The 16,596-nt window shown below is 34.2% G+C and overlaps 1 protein-coding gene across 3 annotated transcripts in view; it reads right to left on the bottom strand.

The window, feature by feature from the left end:
• The window catches only part of LOC148941131 (uncharacterized), a 169,471-nt gene that overhangs the window by 9,333 nt on the left and 143,542 nt on the right, over window positions 1-16,596 (bottom strand). Inside the window, exon 4 of one of the 3 annotated variants that reach the window (XR_016143251.1) lies at window positions 4,061-4,378. The exons of the other annotated variants lie outside the window; for them this stretch is intronic. The gene's annotated coding sequence lies outside the window, so the exon portion shown is untranslated. The remainder of the gene's footprint in view (window positions 1-4,060; window positions 4,379-16,596) is intronic. 3 annotated transcript variants of the gene reach the window in all.

Below are 16,596 nucleotides of genomic sequence, written 5' to 3'. Positions count from 1 at the left end.
TTTCGACCATGCTAATTCCAATGGTGCCTTTATTTCGATTGAACGCCATTTTCAAGGGGTTTCAGGCTCTTTTTCGAAATCACCATAAATTTCTTTTCGCAATAAACTTTTACTTCTAAGATTAACCGAAAGAATAGTTACCATTCCTTATTCAGCATCTAATGGCAATTTTTTCTCACTTGACAATTTTTTTGAAAACACGTTTTTCAACTTTTGATTACTATGGACTGTGGTTCGCTCTTTACTAGGTTGCAGCTACCGCTGCAACCGTGAAATATGCTTTAGTATTACTTGAAATGAAGATCAAATAAGACATAATATCAACTCTGGAAATCCGATTATTTATCTCTATGCAATTGTGAATTTCAAGCTATGGTACAATTCTAAAGCTAGTCTATAGTCTTAATACTATCAAGATTGCTTTACTTCGATTTTGTGTACAAACTAATCATGACGTGTCCTTATCAAAACAAAAACAAGAGCCAGTCATTGAACTGAACGATTGTTCAGAAGTGATTCCAAATTAAACGTAACAAATAAAGCAGCAATCCTAAAATGAATTGTTGCTTTATCTTAAAAAAGATTGATCCTATAGGGGATTTATAATATTTCTATTCTGTAAAAAGTGTCCTTAATTGGTTTGCTTTTATTGTGCCTAAACTATATTATTTTGTGTTTTCAGTAAAGCGTTAGTTTTCTATAATCCTGAAAGCATAGGAAACATAATTATTTGGTTTATTTGTACTAGTTTTATTGATATATATTAGATTGGCTGTGAAGTAATAATTTTTGTCCGCTTTAAGTTTCAACTTCGCTCTTTACTTCCTTCGGAAAAACTGTTTTTTTTTTTTTTTAAGTTAATATTTGTTCGTTTTTGACTAAAATTTAATGTAGAAACAACGGTGCCAGGATCTTTTTTATTTATGTGGAATAATGCTTGTTCATTTCAAGTTTTAATCTCACTCCTTAGTTACAGTTGAAAACTTATTTTTAATATAATTTATAATTATCACCTATCAAGGGGAGATAAGACACCTCTAGAAAATACTGCAAACAACCTTGACAGCTACAAAAAACTTTCAGTCTATAACATAAAGTTCATTATCCATACTTCACAAATTAATACATGTTTTTCAGGAATGTTTTTTTTATGAGCGAAAAGCTGTTTTTACTCGGCCGACTTCGCCTGAAAAAGCCATAATAAAGACAGGGCTTTATAAATCACCCATTGACTAGCAGAAATAAGAAGGCTACTGTAACAAAAGAGATCTGCTTAAGGGTTCATTTAAAAGCTTATATTTATACCTAATCGCTTTTTATAAATTTGACTTGATAGCATTTTAGTGCCATTTGAAACTTGCAGATGGTGGAATTTATAAGAAGAATTTAGATATGAGCAACATTTTTTATGTGTGCTATCAAACTAATAGACAGTAGGATGTGTAAAAATCTAGTAAACATAAGAAATAGCTTTTAACTAAGCCATTAACTATCTATCTACGATGGTGCGGTAACCTGCTAATGTTTCAGTAGCTTACTGATGAGCAGACGATTTATGAAGTTTACTAAGAAGGCTGGGAGGGGGAATGTACGTGAGGGATTCTTGTAAACCTTCAGGTAAGGGTTCTGAAACGTAACTAGTACAATAGTACCTCTTTTGTAATTCAGAGCTTTTCCACTTAAGAAGTGGGACCAAAAGTGTTGTTTTCAGTGTTATATCGCACTTACGAATGGTAAAATTTATAATAAAAAAAAGCATGTATATATGAGCAATAGCTTTCAATTGAGCCATTAAACATCACTGTTATAAGTTCTGCTAGCCCATAGCCCCAGCTTTTCCACTTTAAACACGGCACCAAAAGTGTTGTTTTAGTGCCATTTGGAACTTGCTGATGGTGGTACTTATATGAAGGACGTAGATATGAGCAATATCTTTTATATGAGCTATATAAGATCTGTCTAGAATGTTCTGGTAGCCTGCTAGTGCCACCCCTAGAGAAATGGCACAAAAAGTACCATTTTAGTGCCATATGCCACATGCAGATGGCGGAGTTTATAAAAAACACTTAGATATGAGAAAAATCTTTTGCATGAGTCATTAAGCATCTCTCTACGATGTCCTAGCGGTGTTAACCCGCTAAGCCTGAAAAAAAAACAAAAAAAACGGGAGACAGATCAGTCCTACCAATGCAAAAAAGTGATTTTCCTTGTTGTTGAAGGAGAGGGACTGTAATTTCCTTGTGTATGGTTTTTAAATATGTTGATTCTAATAGTACACTTTTCATTTTGATGTGACGCCATTGTCAAGGGGTTTGGTTTTTTTTTTTCGAAATCACCATACATTTCTTTTCGCAATAAACTTTTACTTTTGAGACGAACCGAAATAATAGTTACCATTCCTGAGTCAGATGACAATTTCTTTTTCACTAGGCATTTTTTTCAAAACGCGTTTTTTTACTTTTGGTTACTATAGGCTGTGGTTCACTCTTTACTTGGAGGAAAATAGCCTGTATAGAGAAGTTCATATTGTTTCTAATTTGATCTTCAATTCGAGTAATACTAAAGCGTATTTCTTACAATTTAATATTGTATATTATATTGTATATGTCTATTATATTGTACATGTCTTTATTATATTATATTGTATATGTCTATTATATTGTATATGTCTTTATTATATTATATTGTATATGCCTATTATATTATATTGTATATTATATTGTTATATTGTAATTGTAAAAAAAATATTGTATATTAGTCACTATTGGTATTATAGCTGGTGCGACCAAAATATTGTTACCTAAAAAGGGTAGTAGAACTTAAAATTCGGTACTTGTCTGTTATAGCGCCTATGTATACAGAAGCTAAATAGAACCGGTTTCTTCGTTAGTTTCTTTTAGCTTGACGTGAGACAAGACAAAGACAAGTGACAGAATAGATGGGAAATATATAATTTGGGCTATATATTTTATTAATGACTGGGGTTTGAGCTGGGGAATAGTTTCGACAAAATTCTAGGAGGGGGGAGGGGAGTCGGGGGGAGTTGTAGCCAATTTTCCCAAATCAAGTGAAATGACAGTTAAAAGTCAGCCATATAGAGCCATAAAGATAAACATAAAACAAAGAGAACTGACCTGTTTCTCTGGGTGCTTGAATTACGCAGATTTATCTTAATTTTGACTAAGATAGATTTTTGACTAAGATAGATTAAGATTGAAGATTGTTTGCAGAAATTAAATTTCAGCTGGGGTGTGGGGAAAACTGGATTCGGGGGGATTAGAGTCTGGAGGGGGCAGTTGCCCCCTGCCTCATAGAAAATTAAGCCCCTTGGTTTGAGGGGGGCATCCATCTGACACATACGAGATAACCTCGAACATGAAATTAAAACGGAAATGTTTGTTTTCGTGAAATTAAAGTTTTGATAAAACCATAAACCATCAAAAAATACTTCATTCTATGAAAGGGATAACCTCTCCCTCAACACCCCTTATTCTTTGCATTGAAGTGTGCCTGTTTGTCTTAATGCTTCAAGAGTGAATGCCCTATTGCAACAAAAATTGGATAAAAAGTTTAGCTTCTGTTACCGCAACACTTTGAGAATCAAATGGCTCATTTAGTTATAACTGATTTAAACAATAAAATTTTCAGTTCAAATGCTTTGAAAAAGGCAATTGGTCAATGAATCACCTGCAATTAATAGCTAGTTGTATTTGTTGAATGCTGAAATTCCAGTACTGGTACATTAGATGGTCACTTCTAAAAAGTCAAGTTTGTATCATGTATCATGGATGTTTTTGGGAGGTAGTTGTAGCAGTAGTTTCGATTTAGCTCAACATCTCCGTTAACATTCCCAAAAAAAAAAAACTTAACACCCTTAGCTTCTTAGTAATAATTGTAGTAGTTGTACCAGTTGTAGTAGTAGATGCAGTAGCAATTATAGTAGTAGTAGTAGTAGACAGTATGCACATAGCAGTGCTTCCATTTCTACTATATTTTAGAGTAGACTACTTTATTTTGAATTTTTCTCCTCTAATATTTTTAGACCTACTTTAGTACTTACCTTTAAATTTGGATTTTCCATCTTTTTCCTTGCCGAGCTTATGGATTTTTGATATAGAAATAGGGATTTTGGATACAACGGCGGGATATCGGCAAAAGCGATAGACAAACATTCTTGTTTTTGTCGGACTTGGATAGACCCGCGAAATTTGAAACAAAATAACCAACAAGGAAGGACTGAAGGTATGATTTTTGGAACTGGGTGGCATCCATCAAGACACCCAGTGGAGTGCTGAAGTTCACTAGCGTTCTTCATGTCATTCGGTTCATTTTTAGACTTCTATGCTCAAATGTCGTTGTGGAAAGACTTTTCAGCGTTCTGAAAACAGTAAAAAATGAAAAGAGGAATGGGCTCAAAAACGCAACTTTGGCTGCGACGACTTCTGTCAAGTATGGGATGAAGCGTAAAGGCCCCCTACGTTCACCGAGAGTCTAAAGAGAAAAAAAAATGAAGTCCGTGAAATCCGATGCGACTGCGTCCGAATGCGTCACTTTTTGAGACATTTATAAAGACGATGGGGATGGCGACGACAACGCCGACTCGGGGTACTGATCTTAGTAAATAATAATAATAATAATAATAATTTATTTTTGACCCACTATACAGAAAATGAAGTGGAGTAACACAAGGAAAGAGAGAAAAAAAAAAGTATTTGGTGTTTTCTCTTAAATCTTATTGTTTGGTAATTCTCATTAAATTTTTCTGAATACAAATTAAAGTGCGTCTACATTCGGTATTTTCTGGAAAACTGGGAGCCAGGTAGCAGTCTACATTCGTTCAAATCAAAAAATTCAAAAGATCAAAATGCAGGCGCTGTCCTTAATTCAAGATTTAAGTTATTCATTTTTGCTTCTATACTCTGCTTCAAATTAACAACTCAATATAAAAAAAGTCAAAACAAAAATATTGCGTGAAAAAGCGACCAGTTGGATATCATTTATGCCAATCCTTCGTACCAATTCAAATTAAAACGAGTGTTTTACAAAAGTAGAAATATAGAAAGAAAAAATAATGGAACAGAAAAACAAATAAATAAAATATATTCATATGGTCCAGAATCTCAAATCTGGACACGGACTTTATAAATTAAAACCGAATTTAACTAGTCGATAAACACAAAGCATTGCTTTAAACGTTAAAAGAAGACATTTTGGTACAAGTAAAAGGTCTTGAGTTGCAAAATAAGTCGGCTTGAACAAATGCTATTAAAAGTCAGCCTAATAAGTCTTTCCTTGTAACTTGGAAAGAAGTCAGAAAATGGGGAAAATTTTAGGGATTTTGGTATTGAAATAGGGATTTTTAGGGATTTTCCACTCCACCAGCCTTTTAGGGATTGAAAAAATTTGAAGTGGAAACACTGGTAATATAGCGTAAGAATCAATTTTTTTAAGGCTGCTTTTCAAACGGTAAGCACAATAGTATACTTACTTCCAGATTGTGTCCTACCATAATCCTACTCTTTTTTTTCGCACTTTATTCCCACATCGAAGTTTATCTGTGTAATTTATTTTTCCCCCGTGAAAAAAAATCCGCTGTTCCCATTTTAAATACACTGACATGAGTATCAACATTTTTTCACCTCGCGGTCATTTTATCTTATCAAACAATCACTCAGTTATTAGGATGAGAAAATACCCACTTCGCTTACTCGTATAGTAAGTTAAGATAACATTCTCTCTCATGAGCATACGATTATCATTTGTTTAGTGACAAGTGACAATAGTCAGTTAGTCACCTCACCAACTTTCAGTTTCATCAGTTGACTTTGAATCTTGTTCCGTTAACAGTCATACTAAAATTATATGGAGAAGGAGCTAGAAGGAGCTAACAGTCATACTAAAATGGAGAAGGAGCTAGTTTCATTAGTTAATGCTAATGAAATAAAACAAAATATGATGAAAATATAAAAATTTAGAACCAAATTTGGGCTATATATTTGCACATTAAGGGGGTGGGTGGGTAAAGCATAGTATATATTAGATACGTAACCTAATCTAGGTACTCCCCCCCTAAACCCCAATAAACAATAGTTTAAATATTGTAAACGCAATGACAAACCACGCTTTGCGAACCAATTCTCCATTGACTGATACCCGTTTGACTAGTTGCCTTTAGCATCTATCTTGCGCGTGTATCAGCTTACTAGTACCGATCATATATGTATTATTCTTTCTGTAACAACCTCGCCCCCCCCCTTCTGATTGGATGGACATAGTGTCGGGTTATATACAAAAGTTGTTCTTTTTATATGGTATTATAGAACACCTGATATTGATAAAATATATAAAACAGTGAAAATGAGCCCTTTTTGGGTTGTACTTTAGCATTGAGGATGAGAGTGGGTTAGTTGAGCCGGAATTTTAGATTTTATGCTAAACTTTTTCCAAATATCATGGTCACTTTTTTGACATTATACCCCCCTCCCCATCTGCGGTCCCATATATAACTGTATAAACACATTTCATCGTTGTGGCGAATCTTGTGATGACATTTTTTCTTGTTACAATTTTTCTTGTTCTTTCATATTGTAAAGTAAAAATTTTATGTGTCGATTTTTTTTTAATATATTCCCAGAGCTATATCCCGGACCTTCAGGGGGGTGGGTGTACTTTCAGAAAAGAGGCCATGATATTTGGACATAGTATAAAATAAATAATTTAATGGTACTGCTTGTGTGTTTAGAATGTTTTCATCAGAAAAGAAGAATCACTAGATAATTGGCTCTAGGAAACGACAACTAGAGTAATACCCATTTTTATGAAGAAGATAACAGTCTTGTATCTGTATAGGGTAGGTTTACAGTTTACTTAAAAACTGATTCATAGGGACCACGCAGGCTGGACTGGGGCCCCAAACCCCTGAAAACGTAAATTTCTCGGCATTTCTTTATAAAATTATAGGTTTTTGATCATCCCCCTTAATTTTCTTAATTAAATCATTTCCAGTTCATTTTTATTAACTCACTGATCTTTTTGTTCCATCTTTCTTTTATTTCTTTGTCACACAATTTTTTTTTTAATTTGTGAACTATTTTTCAACCACTTTCGAATGTTCAGTTACTTCCCAGTTTCATCAGTATAGCAAAACGGTAAGAGCACATCCCGAGGCTGTGTTAACTTAGGTTGTAATCTTGGATGAGACATTATATTTTTTTTAAATTGGAAAATTAACAATTTGAAAATATTAAATATAAGTGAAAATTCGGGGCAAGAAATCGATTCGTTTTGGCATAGTTTGATCTTTTTTATTTGTATTCCTCAACTCATCGACTTTTTCCGTTTATGCATTTAAAACCTAGATAAATTTGGTGGTTATGTTATGTAAAACCCAATGCTTTTTGTGCCCCTTGTGTTCACTTATATTCATATATTCTTGAGAAAAAATATTCTCTACTTTGTAGTTCATTTTGAAAATGATTTTAATTTTTTTTATTGTCTGACCCCCTCCCCTAAAAATTCTTTTTACGTGCCTGGACTTATGAGACCCATCAAAATAGCTTTATAGTAACGTTCGTATGGTTGAATTGTGTGAGCTCTTCTTTTATTTCTGATTCTATTGCGGTTGATGGGGACGATTCGAAGTACAAACGGAAAAATGCATGTAATGCAAAATAACTGTTGTTTCGTGCGAGAATTGATGACAATGATTAAAATATTTTTTGTTCGCCAAAATAAAAACAACACAAAACTCTATCACTTGGAACCGCTCAAATCTTCATGTTCGAACTATGCGAATTTGAAGCTATAGGAGGTGAGACTGAGACTGAGCCAATCCAAAATATTAGACTGGAAGGGAGCGATTAAAATATTTTATTGGGTGTTTTTAAGAAGCTTGATTTATTAAGATCGTATTTATTGATATTTGGAAATAAAAATATCTAACTGGCTGTCTTTCTTTCTCTAAAGCTCTAAATTGTCCTGTGTTTATTGATTTGCCTTTTATTTTGTACGTATTGTTCATCAACTTTTGGTTTAAAACACCAATAATGGCAATTAAAAACAACAAGAAATGCAAAATAGTAGCATGGGGTTTTATAAACGCATCAGGCATCAGGTTTTATAAACGCATTATAAACGCATACAGGCAACAAATCTCCCCTCCCCCCTTTAAGTACCGCTCTTGATAGTGAAATTAAGGCAACCAGCCTTGAAAACAGACTTTCCTATCAAAAGTTACGGTTTTAAGAATTGGACGTTACGAAATTTTTTGGTCTGGCGGCAACCCAGTATAGAACAGTACCATATTTTTACCCGATGGACCCGGCTTCGGTCCGTTCGTATCCGAAATCCGCGATTTGCTAAGATTTTTCTTTCAGTCAATTTCAAAATTGTGAAGCTCTTTTGGCAGTGCCACATTTTCGTCAGTGTTGACACTTTGAACCGTGAAAATAAATAAGTGACACTAATTAGTTAAATTTGCGTACAGACTAATTAACTAATTAGTTAATTGCGTACAGTTGAGGCTTCGAACTCAAATAAGCTTAATTTTTACTAAGCGCTAGTTTATCAGAATTCTATAAAAATAGGGAAACATCACAAGTCGTTTTTCTTCATAATCATGTTGCATAAACTGTGAACAGTAATTTCGTTCATTGTGTTTCAACTCTGATCTTTATTTTCTTCAGAAAAACTTTAGTTTTTCAAAACTAGTCCTTGCTCAGTGGTTGGCCTGTAGTCATGATACGGGATTTTCCCCACAATTCCTGTACCTTGGCTCCACACACAGAAACTCAATTATGAAAGATTTTTTTTTTTTTTTCATCGGTAAAACGAGGGTGGGTCAGAAATTTTAAAGATAGAGCAGTGATTTTCCTGTAATGACGCTGAAAGACACTGAAATTTACAATCCTCCATCTCGAAAATCCAGTAACGCCGCATTTTAGCATGGATAGCTCAATTATTGTTCCATCACCCCAAGGGTGATCGTATCGAGCCAGAACTTTCAAACTATAGTAAAACATCTCATTTGAACTTAAATGTTTTAGCGCTTTATAGGTAAAAAAAATCACACCGTGAAAATTCTGATTTGTTCTCAATTTCAAGGTTTTTTTATATAAGGTATTCTTGCTTAGCACGGTAAACTAGTTCATATTGGTATGTTTACCCCCCAATTCCTTGAAACCCCCCACGGGACATCACATTCAGCCATGCAATCCCAAACGAAAGTGAAAACTAGAGTCATCAAACGCTTAACCAAAAAGATTGATGACTCTTAACCTTTCACGTGGATGTTTTGTTTATTCGACATTCACTTTTGAACAGTACTTCACTTAAAGGATACCTATAAAAAAACTAGCTTTGAAGCAGATTTAGGTTGGACATTAAGAAAATGTTTACTAAAATATATTGGCCAGTTATACTAAATAATATCTTGTACCCCACTGTCTTTGTTACTTATTAAGTGAAACGAAAATCCGGGTGTATCCCATTTGAGCGCGTTCCCATTTGAGCGCCATGGCGCGCCAAAGGGAATTTACCAATTTCGCGCCGTATTTTAAATAGTTCAGGTGTGTCCCATTTTAGCGCCCGATAATATTTTGTGTATGTTAGGTGATATAGCTAGGTGATCAGGTAAATTTTTCGCAAATCATATTATTGACTTACGAATAAAGTAAACACACCACTCGATGCCTTTTTTAGGCTCTTTCCAAATATAATAATCATTTTTGTCGGAAATGAATTTTACCCCCACCCCTATGTATACCAATCCAGGGTATATATTTGCACATTAGGGGGTGGGGGTAAATTTTAAACTTACCTCCCAGAAACAACAGAAATAAATTTGACCCCCCCCCCCCGACTGTGCAAAAAAATAACCGGAATTTGGTTATATATGGGGGGGGGGAAAATTAAAATAAGAAAAAATTATTATTATATTTGGAAAGAGCATAAAAAAGGTATCGCGTGGTATGTTTAATTTATTCTTATGTCAATAATATCAACTGCGAAAAATTTACCGACGGGTCTTCATGTCTGTTTTCCTCATACAGTATATAGCGGTGGATACCGCATAATGCATAAGTACCTGTATATACCTTTAGTAGTAAATATATATGGTATACATAAATACTATATATATTTACTTAGTTTATAATACTATAAATGGAAGTTATTTTCACAACCATTGACCCAATAAAATCCTCAGTTTTGTTCGTTGTCTTCGTGGCAATAAATATTTCTACAGGTCAATGTGGCAGCAAACCACGCTTCATCCACCGCAAAATCACAATTTTGGGTTTGGCGCTCAAATGGTACTCCGTGGCGCTCAAATGGGAACAAAATTCCATGGCGCTCAAATGGAACAAAATTCCGTGGCGCTCAAATGGGAAAGCGCTCAAATGGGACCACCCCGAAAATTCTAATAACAAACTGTTTTAAAGAAAAGTAAAGAGCTGCCTAAAAGCAACGACGAGCAGGAATAAAGTCAAATAAATTTTCAAAGTTAGATTAAACAGAAATCACTATCGATTGAGATACAAAAAGAACACAAATTGCAATGAACAATCAAGTCAAAATTAAAACGGGCAGAATTTACCACAAGAGCTAACGCCTCTAAGCGTTCTAAAGGCTAGGGCGCCACTTGCACTTCACTGAAAACAATTATTATTTCAACTTTTCAAGTAGTGTGTTTTTGTTTGTCCAAAAAGCAGTATCAACGAAAGAAATAAAATCTCCATAATAACTAGAATTACTGAAAAGAACTAATGAAGGTTAACTGACTGTTTGATATATGTTTATGTTCATATGTTATGTTAGACTCAGTAATTTTAGATTTAATTGGCTTTATAAAATAGAAAATTCTTAAAATATATTTTGTTTTCAGTAAAGCAAAAATGACGCTCTGGTCCTTAGAAGGCTTAGGGGCGGTAAACCTAATTCTGTTTCTGGTAATTTCTGTTCGTTTATGTTTGAAATGATTATTCATTAGAGATATGGATAATCAGATCCAATGTTGGCAATCCTTTACTTAATTAATTTAAAAAAAAGTTTTTATGAGGGAAGTAAAGAGCGAAGTTGGAACTTAAAACGAACAGAAATTATTACTTTAGGGTAATATTATTATGATTATTATTATTATTATTATTATTATGATTATTATTATTATTATTATTATTATTACTATTATTATTATTATTATTTATTATTCTAAAATATACCAATAAAACTAGTACAAATAAACCTGGGGTGCTACCTGGGGTACTACCATTTCGACTAACCGTCACAAGCACTAAACGTCATAACATCTAAACGTAAGAACCACTAACCGTCATAAAATCGACAAACAAATTATAACTTTATATAATAGTAATAAGTATATAATAGTTTAGAAACAAATTTCAGCTACATATTTGCACATCAGGGTGCAGGGGTTAAGCATAGCATATATCAAATATGTAACCTAATCTAACTTAGGTACCTTTCCCCCTCTAAACCCCCAAAAAATTAAAGTTTTAAAAGTTTAGATGTTATGACGGTTAGTGGTTCTGACGGATTTTTTTGTCGATGTTATGACGGATTTTGTCTATGTCCTGACGTTAGTGCTCCTGAAGTTAGATGTTATGACGCCTTCCCTATTTCCCTGTGTTTGTAGGATTATAGAAAACTAGCGCTCAACTGAATAGTGCCAGTATTTAGAATTCTACAGACATCGGATAATATCAGGAATCAGTTTATTTGCGTTAGTTTTGTAGATATAGGCCTGTCTTGCGTAATATGCGGAGCCCCAATTTTTGTCAATTTTAAGTTCCAACTTCGCTCTTTACATCTGCAGCAGAAACTTGGTTTTTTCAATTAATTGGTAGCCTAGGTAAGTAGCCTAAGGATTACAAAATTGTTTATATCAGGGGATTGCCACAGCAAAACCTTCTTAACTGCAGAAATGTAATTTCTGCAGTTAAGATTGTTAACATCCAAAAGAGATTGGGTTGTTTGTAGACCCCGCTGTAATGAATTTGGGTTTATGTACTATCTGCAACACACGTGCCATATTATATAGGGAAGATGCTTAAGAAACCAGTCAAACGGGTTTCTTTCAGTAGACAATTGGATTGCAAACCATGGTTTGTCATTGCGTTTACAATATTTAAACTATTTCTTGGGGGTTTAGGGGGAAAAAAGGTACCTAGGCTGGGTTAGACTACATATTTAATATATGCTATGCTTTACCCCCCCCCCTAATGTGCAAATATATAGCCGAAATTTGTTTCTAAACTATTATATTTTCATTCTATTTTGTTATATTTCCTTAGCATTAACTTAACTTAGCTTTTCGCGTGTGTTACAGATAGTAAATAAATACCTAAATTTAGATCTAAATTTATATACAGTGGTAGACCCCGATGCCGTGCCGACTGAACGGCGACGCGCCACCGTTTTCCCTAAAAATCGGCTAATCGCAGCCGAAAAGAAAACCGGTGCGGCGTTAAGGTCTAGTTGTTTGATGCTTTTTCATGTATTTTTTTTATTTTTCCAAAATTATAGTTTTTGAAGCTTTTGAAATGCCTCAGCCGTGTCGACGTAAGTCCTCACAACAAGTAGGAGGGGGCTCAATCGTCACCATGAAGTGTTTCAGCCCCTGACAGAAGGCAGTGTACTTCGGGGGGAGTGAAAGGTCTGAGGACTTGAAAGTAGTGATGACTCAACAAATTTAAGGGTATCCCTATTCCTTCAAATCCCAGTCCGACAATTTTTTAAACTTCTTCAAGACGCAGGTGCATGTTACGTCATAGAGAATGTTTTCTAAGAGAACAGGTGCATATTACATAATTGAGAATGTTTTCTAAACGAAGCATGTGTTAAATACTTAAAAAGCCTACGAGAGCCAGGCCTTGTTTACTTCAGGATTTCCTTGGTTGTTACGTAATAGGGTTCGGGTGTTACACAATAGGACTTGATATTGCTCATTAGTCAATCGGGGAAGTCCCAGTTATAAAAAAAATTGATCATAGTCCAATATTTACAGGTGAAGGTGACTTGAGTCGTGCCTGAGTTGTTTTGGTTCCGGTGGTGCTTTATAATCCGGCAAAAACTAACTTTGAAGGTCAACAACACGCGAGTTGCCTGATTTGCTTCAGTATTGAAAAAGAGTTCAGTGTGTCAACATCAACGATGTTATTCTTTAGTCATGGATGCTTTTACTCTATTGGATATTGAAGGCGCTAGCAATGGCGAAATGAAACCTAGAGTGCCTAATACTGCAATAAAAATTACAAAGGGTTGCCGGCTAAGCCTAGAATGGGATGAGATGTTTGTGCAATATGTAATATCATTAAGCAAATTCAAGTCGGAAGAATAGTTAATCTTTTCAGCAAAAGTAAATATAATGCATACACAAAGATTACAAGACGGATTAAATTCATTAGTGAAATATATTGAAGATAACGATCTTAATCAATCTATAAGGAGTGAGTTTGTTACTAGCGAGAAAGAATCCTTGTTAGTTTATAATCGGTAGTGAGAATGTCAGGATTTAAAATGCGTAAAGTGAAGAGACAGAAAATTATAGAGAATCTTGTTACTTTGGAAAAATGGTTAATCTTAGATGATAATTTTCAAAGATTGCCAGTGCAGAAGGGAATCTTCACTAAGAGAATGATTGACGTAAGAATGAAAAATGGGTCTCCGTCTTTGGACTATTGCATGAAACTTCTACGTCGTGGTCCAGATGTATATGCTTAATTTATTGACATACTAATTGAAACAATACAAAATGACATTGTGCATCTGTTTGAAGATTACCCAGAGTTTCAGTTACTCTTCCCATTTCTCTAGTGATCCAATACGCGATCATAATAAGAAACTAGTGATAGCAAAGAACATTCATTTTTTGAATTTGAGTCAGTTTCTTTTTGGAAGTGAGACAGTCAACATTGAAAAAGTATTCTACACATGTCCGTTATGTTTGTAGACATTGAGCATCTGGTCATCCTGTGAGAATTGTACTATTGTTGGTGACTATAATGAAAAGTGTAGATTATACAATCCATGTAAATTTCAAAGAGGATACGCAGTGCAAATTAAAGAATGTAGCTCCTGTCTTGAAGAAGTTTGTGACTCTCGCACTAGAGGTTTCCTATGCTCCATTTGTCACTATGATAAATGTAATCAACGGGAAAATACTTACTCTGGCATGATCACAAAAACCCTAAAAGTGATTTCAGTTTATTTTTAAGACACTGGTATTGTCGTGGTTTTAAATTGTTCTGGGAAGAAAAACCTGATCTACGCTTCAATTGCTGGAATAGTAAAGGAGTGTTGTTTTTAAGACATCGCTGTGAAGTTCTTCATATAAAAATTTTGTGTGCGAGATTGCTTCAAATAAGCAATTTGAAACACGTGAATTTTATAATATGAATGGAAATAGTATCATTGACTTTACGAAGAGATATAATAAAAATGAAGCTATATTATATTGTAGAAAATGTGACCCTGACTTTGCTTCCCATGATCAATACAAGTTGAATCCTGACAAGCTGCCGCCACTTATCATTAACGAGAGTTACCTATACGTGGAAGAAGAAATCTAAAGGGCACAGAGTTTTTTAGATACAAGTTTTATTAATAAACAAGTTCACAAACATTTTTAAAGTATTTCACCCTTAGCGCACTAAAGTTTATATTATACAGGTACAAAAGAGTATTTTCAACTAGAAAGCCGTTAAATCAAGGATTGTCATCACAAATACTAAGACACTCACGGTAAATATCCCCGCAAAATCGGAGATCAGAACGTAATAGTCCGTGAAAATCACAGGGTTTCGTCGATATGTCCTGTAACCACCTTCAATTCTATATAATAAATATTTCGCGTTGTTCGAGCGAATTCTTGAAGTGAGGTGTGTAGAACGTATACTGTAGGCAAAGATGATAGAAAAATTCAATATTCTTCGCAGTTTGAAAGATGCACAGTCAACAGTCTTTACAATTGATAGACATCTATTAAAAATGACAAGGGTATTGTTACCACTTTGATTATTCTCGAGGAAATCCGAGGGTTTACAATAGGATTTGTATTTGAACATGTAGGTATCTAAATTGAATACATTGAATATTTGGTTTGTGTTCATGCTGCCAAGTCTAATAGAACACTGCCATCAGGGGTAATTTCCCAATAGGTTTTAAATTGATTTAGTGAGATTAATGCTATATTCTCCTCCAATGGTTCAATAAAGGTACATTCTAAACCTACTGTTTCCGTTCGGACAATAGTCATAGCTTGAGTACCAGACAAATCCAATAAATGATTTGTGTTCATGGTGCCAAGTCTAATAGAGCACTGTCATCAGGGTTAATTTCCCAATAGGTTTAAAATTGATTTAGTGAAATTAATGCTATACTCTCCTCCAATGGTTCGATAAAGTTACACTCTAAACGTACTGTGTCCGTTCGGACAATAGTCATATCTTGAGTACCAGACAAATCCAATCAAATGATACCATGAGTTTTTGCAAACATTTCTTTGATTATACCATTTTCGAACAACTGTGAATCTCGATTTAGGGATTGCATTGTCAATTTGTATAAGGTCCTGTAGGATTTACCAAAGGATAAATTGTAGAGTGGAATTTAACTTACTTTACATACAAAAGATGAAAGTCCAAACAGTTTAAATTTATGTGAAGAATTGTTCCATAATCCATCAGCTCTGGTACTTTTTACAAAAGCCAAAGCAAGTTTTGAAGGAATTTCACCATTGATAAATGACGAATAGGTGTAGGTACGCGTACCCGTAGCAATATGTCGTTGATTCATGATTATATTTGAAACGAGCAGTTTAATATTATTTCCACTAGCTCTCAATTTCTCAATTGCCAAAGCAACAGAACTCATAACCTATTGTTTTCGTACATGAAGTATTGCAGAGGTGAGAAAGACTATTACATCGGGTATAGTGCCAAGTACTTTTTGCAAAATAAAATTGGACGGGGCGAGTTGTAGACTTATATTAATCCTAAGATTGGGAGGCAACTATTGAGGTATATTAATTTATTTTCCCCACCAAGTGTAAATCTTTAGTTGTCGTATTTCTAAGTATATTGCTAGTATCAGTGCCCGCTTTATATTCGGATCCAGTTGCCAAAACTCTCAATAGCTTATAGGACATTGGAGTCATTAACATGAATTATATGTAGCTTGCATAATTTGAAAGATTATTGTGATAAAATAAAAGTTCAAAATAGGGATGAAATCCTTTTTAATAGACAGTGACCGTCATCAGTGGTAAAACTAAACTAAAAAAGTTTAGTTTTTTAGTTTAGTTTCACTACTAGTTTAGATTAGTTTTACCAACTGTCTATTAAAAAGTATTCTATCCCTATTTTGAACTTTTATTTTATCGTCATGGAGAGGTAGTTTGGTCTCGGAAATTATCTACGAAAGATTATTGCTTGTGCTCACCAACTTTCCATTTATGTAGACACTCATTTGGCTAAACAAATTGTATAGTACATAGTTTTCGTGGGATAGCCCCTCGGCTGCAATTAGTTTTTCATGGTTAGATTTTTGACAATCACCTGCAAACTTATAAATGTGGAATTA

This window comes from Artemia sp. Qi Xiang Cuo, chromosome 18 (assembly GCF_049724085.1).
Source record: "Artemia sp. Qi Xiang Cuo chromosome 18, ASM4972408v1, whole genome shotgun sequence".
Taxonomy (NCBI): Eukaryota; Metazoa; Arthropoda; class Branchiopoda; order Anostraca; family Artemiidae; genus Artemia; species Artemia sp. Qi Xiang Cuo.
This window is presented reverse-complemented; position numbering and strand designations above follow the sequence as displayed.